The following is a 12114-nucleotide window of genomic DNA, read 5'->3' on the forward strand; positions in this document are numbered from 1 at the left end:
GGAAAATAAATATTTTTCACACATCTCCTACCTCATTAGAGCCATTCAGTCGCTGCGCAAAACTGTGAATTTGTGTGGAGGTGCTAATCTCACATGAAAAGTTCCTCTTAAATTCCCACCACGCAGACAAGAGGTTGTTTCTTTCTGGCTCGCATTTTTGTGATTAATGCCATGAGGAGTGTTTTCGGACCATGACATTCTGTTATAGGCCTGGACAACCCACTTCTCTATGTGAAATGAAGATGGCACACACTGCAAAAAACAAACATTTTACAATTCTCTTCTTCAAACCTCCGTCCTTCTGAAGATCGCTCCACTTTGCCACATTGCTTTGGAACGCTCACATATTTCCAACACCACCGACTCTATAGATGAGATGTGTGGAAGGTGACGGTGCTTTTGCGCTGCACTTTGAAGGTACCCTTGCCATTGGGTCTCTATGGAAACAGAAAAAAACCTCCCTATAGAGGTTATTTTATGTGAGACACGGTAAACATCACTGATACGGTACATTTAGCCTCCACTCTGTGTATGACAAAAGCCATTGTGAATGCTATATTCTAACAACAATATATATATATATAGTTTAAACTGTATAAACTGACAACTTAATGAACATATATAAAATGCTTACAAAATGATAAAATAGAAAGTTCTTTATTTGTTGCACTTTGAAGTGTTGAGCGGTGGTTTACGAACTGAGCAACACCTGCAAGTCAGGCTACGTTTTACAGCTACAGAGGAAGAGAAAGAACAAGCATTGTCAGAGATTTGCATATTTATGATATATATTTCTTCTATTTTGCATTATTCCAGACATTCTTACTTTCACGCTGCTAGAATGAGTGGATCTAACACACAGAAAAGCGTGCATCCCTCGTTGATCATCAGCACCTTTCCGTGGTTTTTTGGGTTAAGTTAAGTCTGAGTTGCTCCATTAGCAACCGGTCGCTAATTGAAACCATGATCACTGAGCTGACTGGACTGGAGCCTTTTGTAATATGGAAAAGTCTGAGAAACTGACCCAGGATTAGATTAAAGAATGCAACAAACCATTAAGGAAAATGGATCCGGTGAAGTGAAAGTCCAATCACTAACAAATCCAATTAAAAAGCAGTAGTCTAAATGCAACTTCTAAGAGCACTACTAGCCCCCCATCCAGAAATCAATAACTCACAGTTCATCCCCAGGTTCAGGGAGGGTTTCAAAATAAAACGTTTGATTTTGGCCAACCTTCTCCGCCCCCATGTAGAAAAGCATGGAGATTTGTATGAGCACCATTGCCTTGTGTCAGAAAGAGCCGCCCCGAGCCATGACCTTCGGACGCACATCTGTATTGACGAGCAGGAGACAGAAAAGCCTTCTGGATGTACAGCTTGCAGGAAGAACTGCATTGCAGCACCGTGAGATCAAGATGAGCTTGGTAAAGTAGAACATCTAATAAGGTTTTGAGATGTTACACCCATCACTGAAGAAAAAAAAACAACAGCTTTTGCTCCCTAATTTGAATTTATTAGAGATCCAGCTCTGACTAAACTGCTGGCATACATTATCATGAAATGGAAACTGTCACTTAGAGGTATCAACAATACAAAAACACTTTAAAATGGAAATTACAATAAAAATGGAGTTCAACCAATAGACAAAAAGTAGTGCACAATAGACCTCTAGCTGTGTGCCTGGTGATATCATCCATTCTTCGCTGTTCACGTCCAAGGTCAAATGCTTAATGAAGATTGATGTGTGTGTGTGTGTGTGTGTGTGTGTGATATGAACTTGAATAGACAGCACTGTGTGTTTGAATAAAGCAGCCCAAGGGAGTTTGTGTGTGACAAAGACAATATATCAGAAGTGTAAATTAAAGTCTGATAAGATGTCACATGTTTGCAGGCCGTGTGTTTAAGGCCAGATTAGCTCGTCCCAGCTGCTTTTGTTTAACTACCACCGAGCCTCCCGTTTCGGTCTCTATCGCCGGACGACCGTGATTGATGACAGGCGCTCAAACGCATCGGGGGGGGGGGGGGGAGGGGAGGGAGCGATGACCACTTTAGCTCACAGAGGAGTTCGGGTGTGACGGTGGTTTTAGGCGCCGTGGGATGTAGGTTTAAATTCTATCAAGCATCAATTCCATTTTGTGTAAAACGCTCGGGGTCGACGCTGCCTTGCAGTTCAAGCAGTTTAAGAGTCAGTTATTTAGATGACAGGATGCTCTTAATAGTTTTTTTTTTTCTCCTGAAAATCTGATCATTCATATCCCAGAACACATTCTTCATCAGGATGCTGTGGTAACTTCTCTGTAGGATATGTGTGTCCTCTAAGGTTTCTGTTGAAGGTTTCTTGTGGGACTCGTTTTTAACAAGTAGTCAAGTGACCTTTGCAATGAGGAGGAACAGGTTGTCTTTGCACAGTCAAACTCATTTTGTTAATATTGTTTGCATGAGTACATGTAAATGGCTAAAATATGATTTTTTTTTCCTGATCTGGTATGTTAAACCGTCATTGAAAGGATTTGCCTTATCAGAACCCGTGTTTTTTTATGACTCTGATCCACAATAACAATTGGATGCGCAATGCTTTATGAAATTAAAACTTTCGCTGCTTTTTCAGTAAAAATATTGCACATTTGAGGCGATTTTGGAAATGGCAACACTGTAATCCTCCCCAGTTGTGTCCTGTGTGCTTGCTGCACCTGTGGCGTTTCTCAAGCTATGATTTAGAATTGTCATATTAATGTTTTCTCTGACCTCCGGGGCCAAGACATCTATCTCTCAAGAGGGAATAGATTTCTGTAGGACACCTGGAGCCATTCACCCTCCTGAGATGACCTGTCCACCTCACGGTGACGCCACTTATGTTATGGATTGTCTCTGACCCTGGTGCACGACACCAGACACAGCTTAGGTTTAGCCGGAAAACGGCGTAGTTTATTTCACAAATTATCCAAATACGAGAAACAAACCAAAAAACGAGAACTGCCTCCTTAATTGGCAGGGGGGGGGAAAAAACAAAAAAAAAGGCAACTCCAAAAACTTCTCTAGTCCGTGGGCGCTCTTAGTCCAATCAAAAAATGAAAACTCACACGATACTCACAGGGAAAACAAAAACTCTGCGTAGGGAATTCCGGAAGGGTTTCCAAGAGGAGCACAGGGGAAGAACAATCAACCCTCTCTGGGGAAACACAGAGCACGAACTCACAGCGAGCCACTGGCAGATCTGCTTCTTAACCTCCCTGTGGGATGAGCTGACGAGCTGCAGCTGTGGCGATGAGCAGAGCGGCGTCAGGTGTGCGACTCTCTGGCTGGTCGAGCCCTAACAACTTATTTCAAAGTGAGTGTTAAAATCCAGGACATGGGTTTGGTTAAACTTCCAAGGTGATGGTCAGTTTTCTACTTTGAGACCTTTTAGTTTTAAAAATGTTTATAAAAATATTTTAAATATGTACTATTCAAGTTTGAGTATATATCAATAGTTTTAGTTAGTTTAGATTCACAGCCGAGTTTCTTCAAATTTGGCAATAACATCTTTTTCTCTAAGGCATAAAAGTAATTAGTATTTGGCGTTGAAACATCACTGTGCCCTCACAAAACACTTGTTGGTGATAACTCAAGGAAAAACGATGCTAATTATAAAAATCAAAAATCCTAACTGCATTAATGTCCAATTTGCCTTTCTTTTTGAAGCTTATCTCTATAAAGTCGTTGACTTTTGCCGCACTGGAATTCATCAAACCTGTGACCTTTAGGTTTCTGGGTACTGTCTATGCTATATTTCCTGGAATTAACTATTTTCCAGGCGTCCCTCTTTGGACGAGATGATGTGGTGTGACAGCTGTGCTTCTGAGGCCAATGGGGAAAAGGATGTTTTATTTGGTTTGGATTGAGTGTGAGATCTCAAGGGATATATGCTGATGTGACATATGTCAATGCAACATTGGCCTGAAGGTTCTCCTTGAAGGAGGCATTTACTATGGAGCACCGTCAGCATATTGGACCTGCATATAAATTGGTTGATGTAGAATTAATGGCCAGCAAACTCTGACAAGCAGACCCTCCATGCTGGGAAGGCGGAACATACGGAGGTTGTGAAAGCATCCTCCTCATTATAATTATTGTTATTCATCATTAAATGCACTGCATTTATTTATCATTTTTCCTTTCATCACACTGACCATGTTCAGATGCCTCCCTTCTCTTTTTATTTCTTTTCCGGCAACCTTCCTCTCTCTCTCCTCGTTCATACCCGCCACCCTTCCATCCACGCATCTATCCAGCCACCGTCCGATCATTTGTTCTTCCGTATACTTTCATCTGTCCATCCAGCCAGTCCTTTATCTTCCTCCCACAGTGTCCATTACCTCCGGGCTCTCATCCCTTATCCTGCAGTGCTGTTACAGTATGTGTCTCTCATCCTTTCCGCTCCCTACTTCAACCGCTGTGCTAATTTATCTTCTTCCAATTCCTTTTTTGCTTTGCCCTCCACCCAACAATTCTTCACCCTTAGTGTCTTCTGCACAACTTCCCCTCTATGCCCCTGACTGGATCCTTTCCCCCCCACATTTTCTTGCCTCATTGCAGCAGGATTATTGCTTCTCCTTCCTTTCCCTGAGATCTGTCACACATTTCACCTTTGACAGTATTCTTCTCACGTTTCATTTTTACGCCTCCATTACCTTTTTTGGTCCTCTTTTCCCACAAACCATTTCACCTTTTGCAATTTCCAACGTCACCATCTTCCTATTATCCATATTTATTATTCCAAATCATTGCCCTTTTCTACCTTTTTCTACTACCAGCAACTATATATTTACATATACGTATATATTTTATTTTACATTCCAGTTACATTTTTTGTGCGTTTACTGATCCTTACAGTGTTTTGTTATACAAATGTTTTTGTGTTACGGCTTATTCAACGAGTCTTTGCAAAAGTGAAAACATTTTTTGAAACGGCGACAGCTTGAAGACTTGAGTATACGATTTATTAATAAAATAATGATTAACAGAAACAACCCAACTAAAATGGAAGCAGGAGCGGCAAGATCTCTCAGCCCAAAAATAGATAACACCTACACAGCTTCGTGAAAGCTACTCAGACTGGTTACTAAAACACCTTCATCTCCTCCTCTGATGATGACTCTTTTGTGTGGTTGTGCCAGCGACCTTTTCTTCCAAAAAGAGGGCAAAGTCCGTGAGCACAACAGGCTCTGGCATTAACCTGACCTTGCAGACCCCCAGGGTTACCCCCAGGGTTAGGGCTAACCCCTAACCCTAACCCCCCCACACTTCAACTTACAATTTCTCTTGGACATTTGTTACTGGCCAGTTTTTTTTTTTCTGAGTTGTCAGGGTTAGGCAATCAAGATAGGTCAAGTGTCCAGACCTTGTCGACAAGCCCACCATTAATCCAAAACAGCGGAGCGTTGACCCATGTGACGAACACGTCTCGTCAGTGCTCGTCTTTGTCTTGAAGTAAGATTAGACAATGTATTTATGTTGGTGAGAGTTTTTTTTTCAGTAATTTCAACTGGGCAACATCTGGATCTCATTCTCCCTTTTTTTATTTAGGACAGCAAAATCAATATATTGTCAGTGACAAATAAATGTTTCCCTCGTTCTCTGAGCAAAAACCAAACTGCACACCCCTCTAGTCCCTTCATCGATGCACCTGCCAGTGAGACAAATGCAAACTACGATCTGCTATCATTTTAAAAAGTCCATCATCTTAAAAAATAGGTTGAAATGCAGAAAATGAGATATTCATGATTTGTTTAATCTACTTATATTCTAAATAAATGTGTCATTATTTCTTAATCCCTTATCTACTAAGCAGCCTGATCAGCTTCCCTGGGATCGATTGCTTTGGTCTTCGCCATATTCTGGGAATTTGCGGGTTTTCATCATTCTAGTAAGTACGTCTACTGAGAAAACACCCCAAAATCGCTCTTGTGATTGATCCTCCCCCTTCGCACATATGTTAATGTTCTTCTACAGTTGTCCAACTTGACGTGAGAATGCCTATGCCGTTTTTTTTGAGTAAGTTAATACAGAGCAGAGTGAAAAGTTTATCCGCGCTCTAGCGCTAAATTAGCTTGTTAACTAAGTTTCAACAGGAATCGTCACCGAGTGGTGTGCATGTAAAGATGCTGATTATTCTGTTATGCTCATTTTGTAAATGTTGATTCTATTAAATATCTTTATGTTTACTGAGGAAATGCCATAAAACCACTGTTGTGATTATTTCTCCTCCCATTCGCACGGCGTAACACCCACCAGTTTGACAACATGACATGTGTTATTCTTCCAACCTTTCCAGTTGCTCCAAACACTCCCTCTAAATCTCCCTGACTCATCTATTCCCCCTCTTCTCCTTTGCTTTCTCTCTCTCTCTCTCTCTCCCAAAGCCCATCCATAACATAAGTGCCCCGCTCCAGTGAAGAGTTTTTTATGCCCCCAGACATTCTGCCGGAGAAGGAAAGACAACCTTAGGCAGAAGACTCTGAGTGAGTAAGCAGTTCAATTAGCTCCTCGGCTCCGGACCCCCAACATCAAAATCTGAGGTGACGGCCATTGTGAGAGGAACCCAGAAGAAATGCCCATTTGACAAACAGACTGATAACGCTGAAGCAGGAAATAGACCCCGGTGTCTGTGTGCTAGAAGTGAAGGCAGGAAAACGCCAGTCCCTTAATTGAGAGGACTAATTAAGAGGACATTATTTATTTGTCCTCTTAAACTATCGCCTCCTTAACTTCGTTCTGAGAAGCCAGCAATAGACAATAGAGGGTTGTTGTGGTACTCAGCGGCCACTTGCAATGTAGCAGTTGAGGTTAAATAGAGCGTGTGTTGCTGAAATTGACTGTGTTGTGCGAATAGCCATTGACAAAGGTCACACTTAATGTTGCAACTGAAGGGAAATGCATCATATCAAAGCGAGTTTTTATGTTAATCACATTTTGCCAGGTGACCTCTGCTCATCAGTGCTAAATCAACGGGTTTGTGTTTTGAGAAAGTTCAATTATAATTCAAACTTGTTGGCACTGGTGTGTGTGTGTGCAAAGCAGCAGGGGATGGACCCAAATGCAAATTTTCTGTGATTTTTACTTGCAGATTAGTTCATTAGATTAGTATGTGCTCTCTGGATCACCAACCTAATCCTTAAAACGACATTTCATTTAATCACATTTTTGTAGAAGAAGAACCCCTTTTTGATTTATTGAAACAACCGTACCCGGAGCAAGTCAATGTAGCATCACGTCTTCATCACAGACTGACAGAGTACAAGGGGACCTTAACCTGTATGAATACACCTGGGCTGATTGATCACAAACGGGAAGCGGGTGGGTGGAGCAGGTCAGGCACCTCCAGGGCGGGTGAAGGAAAGTGAGCACAGGTGAAGAGGTTGGTGGAGAAGGTCAGGTGACTTTTCTTGGACCCGGGGGGGAGGGGTTTGAGTGACAAGCGTAAAAGTCAAAATGGTAAAATCGGACAATTGGAAAATCGCCCACAAACCACTTTGAAAGAGAGGCCAGAGAGGCATATTTTCAAACTCATTGTATTTAAAATGATTTACATATGGGATTCACTGACAATTGACAAATTTTTTCATGTTTGTTGCTGCTGCTAAACCAAGACATCACCTCTCCTGTTGAGTTTGCCACAGCACCATCCTGCAGCACTGTATTATTTCCACCTCACCCCAAAGATCCAAATAATTTAACTCAATCGTGACGAGCTGTGCTGCATTGTATTTAGGGAGGATTGCGTTGCAGAATTGTAATGGCCCCACTCTTTATTCATGCAAATCTTATTTGGATCTTTGATTAAAAGTCAACCAAACGTGTGACCTTGTGTCTCAGTTACAGTTCAGCTAGAAAAAAAGAAAGGACTGTTGTTGATTGTTCAGAGATACAGCATGAAGGCAAAGAAATAATAATAACACCAACAATGAACCACTCAGTTAAGAGTCAATCAGTAATAATGAATAGTGAAAAGGCAGCGTAGTGCGGGATGCTGCTACTTGAGTGAACAGATCCTGTGTGACTACAACAACAGCAGCTGGTATGAGGTGTGGGAGAAACGACTCAAAGTTAGTCGCAGAACAGATGGACCAGCTGGTCTCCGTTGGTTGGTAACCATGGTAATTTGCATTTGACCTTATTTGTGTCTAATATTTCCAACCGCACACCCACAGCACCGAATGCTTTCTATGACAATGTCGGCATGCCCTTCCATACTTGTAAACAGGCTTAGTCAGGAATATTTCCACGTAAGCCAATTCGTCTTGGCTATCAAGAAAGAAAAAAAAAACACGTTTTGGCCAATTTCGACAACACACGTGTTTACACACACACACACACACACACACCTATTTCCAGCAGGACCAACTGCTGTGCTCAGTGTCACGGTTGCCACGATGGTCCTACATGCTTTCTGAAGGGAGGTTTCTTGCGATTCAGCCATCGGGACAGAAAATGTATCCTTTGGATGCATAGCGTTGTTTGACAATAAAATAAAATAGTTCGCTGCTCAATAATTCAACCCACAAGCGTGACTTTTGAAAATGCAGATTCTGAAAATGTTCAGGGAATGCAAATAAAAAGGTCAGCAGCATCCTGCTCCTTATTTGTAATGACTACTTCACGTGTCAGGACGTCCACAGAGATTAGGGCTAAATGTTAAATGTTGCCCGTGTTGAGGTTTCCAGGTGGCCACTTTAGCCGATAGGGCTAAAATGCATCCATCATTATAGTTTTCTTTTTAGAAGGCCTTCTTTAATGATTTCTCCTCAATCAGTCTGGTCCTTACTCATCCCATCACAACCTGTCAATAACCTAAAACATGGCCAATTGAACTGTATTCATTTTAATGAGGCGCCCGCTGCCAAGAACGCAGCTTTTCCTGCCGATAAAGATAGTTTCCCTTCCTAAGTGCATGAAGCCTGAAAGCTCTGTTGATTTAATGCATAAATGATGGTGCCGTAATATAGTTAAGGAGGGTATGAATAGTTTATATAGCTGTTTATAGTGCTCTGCAGGTAAGAGGATGTGTGTGTGTGTCTACTAGTATTATTTCTTCCTCACGCCATGCACGTTGACATGTATGTATCTATTTCAAACAGACAAATAACAAAATACATGCAAACCACGATAATGGGTTTAGATTGGGACACATTACACACGGGCCATCAGCTCTTCTCTGGCTCCACCTTATCTGGATTAATGGCAGAGTGCGTCCACAGTAGTGCATATCTGCAATATAATCTAGATGCTGAGGTCACACCAAGCTGCTTAACAGCACTGGTTCCTCTGTACGTATAGTGATCGGCTTTTCCCATCACCCTCTTCTCTCTCTCTCTCTCTCTCTCTCTCTCCTCCTCTGCTGTAATCCTCACAATGAAAGTATTATGCCCACGCTGCAGTGTTAGGGGTTAGACTATGCTTTCTCAATCATGATTCAATACAAATCAGCCATTTGACTGATGCCAAAAAAATCATTGCAAAGATAAATTACGATGATTAAGTCATTGAATACTTTTATTGATCATCATTCACTACACTGGCATTATTAGGGGAAAAAGAAAATAATTGAATCCACTTGAAGTGGAAAATGACGGAGGGTTAATATTGTGAAATGATTTGTTAGGATTAGGCTAGAGAAGTATCTGCATATAAGGTTAGAATGATTAGAATGAATGATCATTTGTGTGGAAGTGATGACATAAGCTGTGTTTGTCTGACCCATCTGTGTCATACTCCCACCCCTCTGTGGACTCTTATGTATTTCCACTTTTCATTATATCGTGTGAAGTCAAAGTGACCTACCGTTGATCAATGGCCGCACAGCATATTTCCCAAACCTGCACAAAAGTCATTGTGTGAGCAAATGCAGAAATATCCATATCAATTATTCACCCGGATCATGACTATATTTTAGACAATTATTATTGTTTCACAGGATCTAGTGTTTCGGGCTCAATTCACTGCATTTTATCCCTTGGATTTGGTCATAACTTTGAAAGACTATGAAAAGAAAAGAGGTGAGGTGTTTCACAATGATGTCATTGTGTCCAATGTACATAGTCTAGGATCAACACAGCAGCAGATGCTTTGCATTTGCAAACACAAAACCAAACAAGTGAAGACCTTTCTCACCTGGTGAAAGGCACTTCAGCGTGAGGTGCAAAAGGTGTTTGTGTAGATGGTGCAAACAGGTCTGCCGGGGGAATACATCTTAGGATGTTGCCACCACAAATTAAAGAATCAGATGTGTACGGAGTAGTTTGTTGAGGATGAGCAAAAGCCTGGTGCAGAAGCTGAGAGGTGACCTTTCACCCCCCGGCGTGGGACACCCAGTCGTTGGTACCGTGCCATCTTCTCCACAAGCTCCGGATGACCCTTTTTTGGGAATAAGAACAACTTGGTTGCTATGGTAACTCGAGCCGTTTCAACGATATGCTGTTGCTACACCATGTAGACTCTACATGGTGTAGCAACAGCATATCGAAGAAACTGGTCTGTGTCAAGCCAGTTTCTTCCAAAAAATGAACTAATTGCAGGTTTATGTTTAAGTTAGTGGCCACGTGGTGATGACCGTTGCTCTGCTTGTAGTTCCGACTGTGTCCACTTTTGGTTGGAGTCCAAATATAGATCCCGATTCAGACATCATTGTCAAATAAACAGAACAGAAAGACGCTTTCTGGCATTCAGAACTGATGGTTTCAATCTCCATGGTCTTTTTTTTTCTAAATTTTTTATAAAGTCCAAAGGTTATGATCGAATTGTAGTTGACATTTTTTCAACAAAATTCAACAAATTGATCAGATTAAAATCCAATGTGTTTGCCAATCATTTCCAATGGGAAAAAAAGGACAAATGCCGTCAATACAAACCTTTTGATTTGACAGCAAAATATTAATTGGAGCTCCTCATCTGCCCCTCGTGGTGTTTCTGTTCCAAAAAGCGTGCGGCGTGCTGTAGTACATGGAAGGAGGTCGCTCGTCACTGATTCTGGGGTTATTTTTAAACCGGCCCCTGTGTGCAGGTCTAATCAGAACAGGATGTTCCTCATCAAATTAACCAGGAATATATTTTCACGGAATGAGACTGGGCCCGTGTACACGTACCCTACCATGACGTAGCAGACTTATTAGTGTGGATGTAGGTCAATCACGTGAGTGGGCTTACCCTACCGGGTGGAGTGTCGCAATGTTTCCACTACAGCTGACTATCAGAGGAGGTTAGTTGCGTCATGATGGAGAAATAACACACAAATATTTGAAATGAATCAAATGTTTATTTGATTCAAATATTTCAATTTTCCAATCAACTATATGTAATAAGGAGGTTTTTACCATAACTGTAGTTTATTAAAAATAAAAATTCAATCCTCCTACAAAAAATATAAACAGTAGTTTTTTTTCCTCATGTTATTTCAGGCTAAATTCCTATACTCACATTGAGCAGAAGGCTGTTGTATGAGCAGGACGTTTAACAGGTAAAATAGATGACATTAATCATGCTGTCATCACACTCTACCTGCATTACAAACAGGAACGTAATCTACTGCCACAAAACAGTCAATAGTAATTCCGATCCGTGTGGAGGAAAGCACACGCTATGCCTCAGAGAAACAGGGGGGTCCACGGAGTTGAATTGGATTGAGTTTCAGGCCGTCGGGTGTTTGCGTGGCTCATTCACACGAGGGATAAACACAGCGAGAGAGACCGAGTCTGTTCCCCATCTGTGTAACACGCAGCGTTCCGGGTTATTGGCTCCTTTACACCGTCGCATCCCCCCCCCCCCCCCCACCCCTCCAGCAACAGCTTGGCATGTCAGGCACAGGAGAGCTGGTGTTCTGCCTGTGCCCCCCCCCCCCCACCCTTTTTCCTAATGTATCTATTTATCCAAACATCCTACCCGTCTTTCTACCTTAATGCGTCTTTCTCCACCTGGTCCGCTCCACCTGGTTGCTGCTGGCCGTCCTCTCACCTCTTCTCCGTCTCCGGTCTTCTGTCCCTTCTATCTTCTTCTCCCCCCGGGGTCGACGGCGTGGAAAGTCGATGAATCCGACAGCCTGGCGTCTGAGCGAATCCGACGCGTTTAATACGGCGCCCGCTGA

The sequence above is a fragment of the Pungitius pungitius genome, chromosome 16 (assembly GCF_949316345.1).
Source record: "Pungitius pungitius chromosome 16, fPunPun2.1, whole genome shotgun sequence".
Taxonomy (NCBI): domain Eukaryota; kingdom Metazoa; phylum Chordata; class Actinopteri; order Perciformes; family Gasterosteidae; genus Pungitius; species Pungitius pungitius.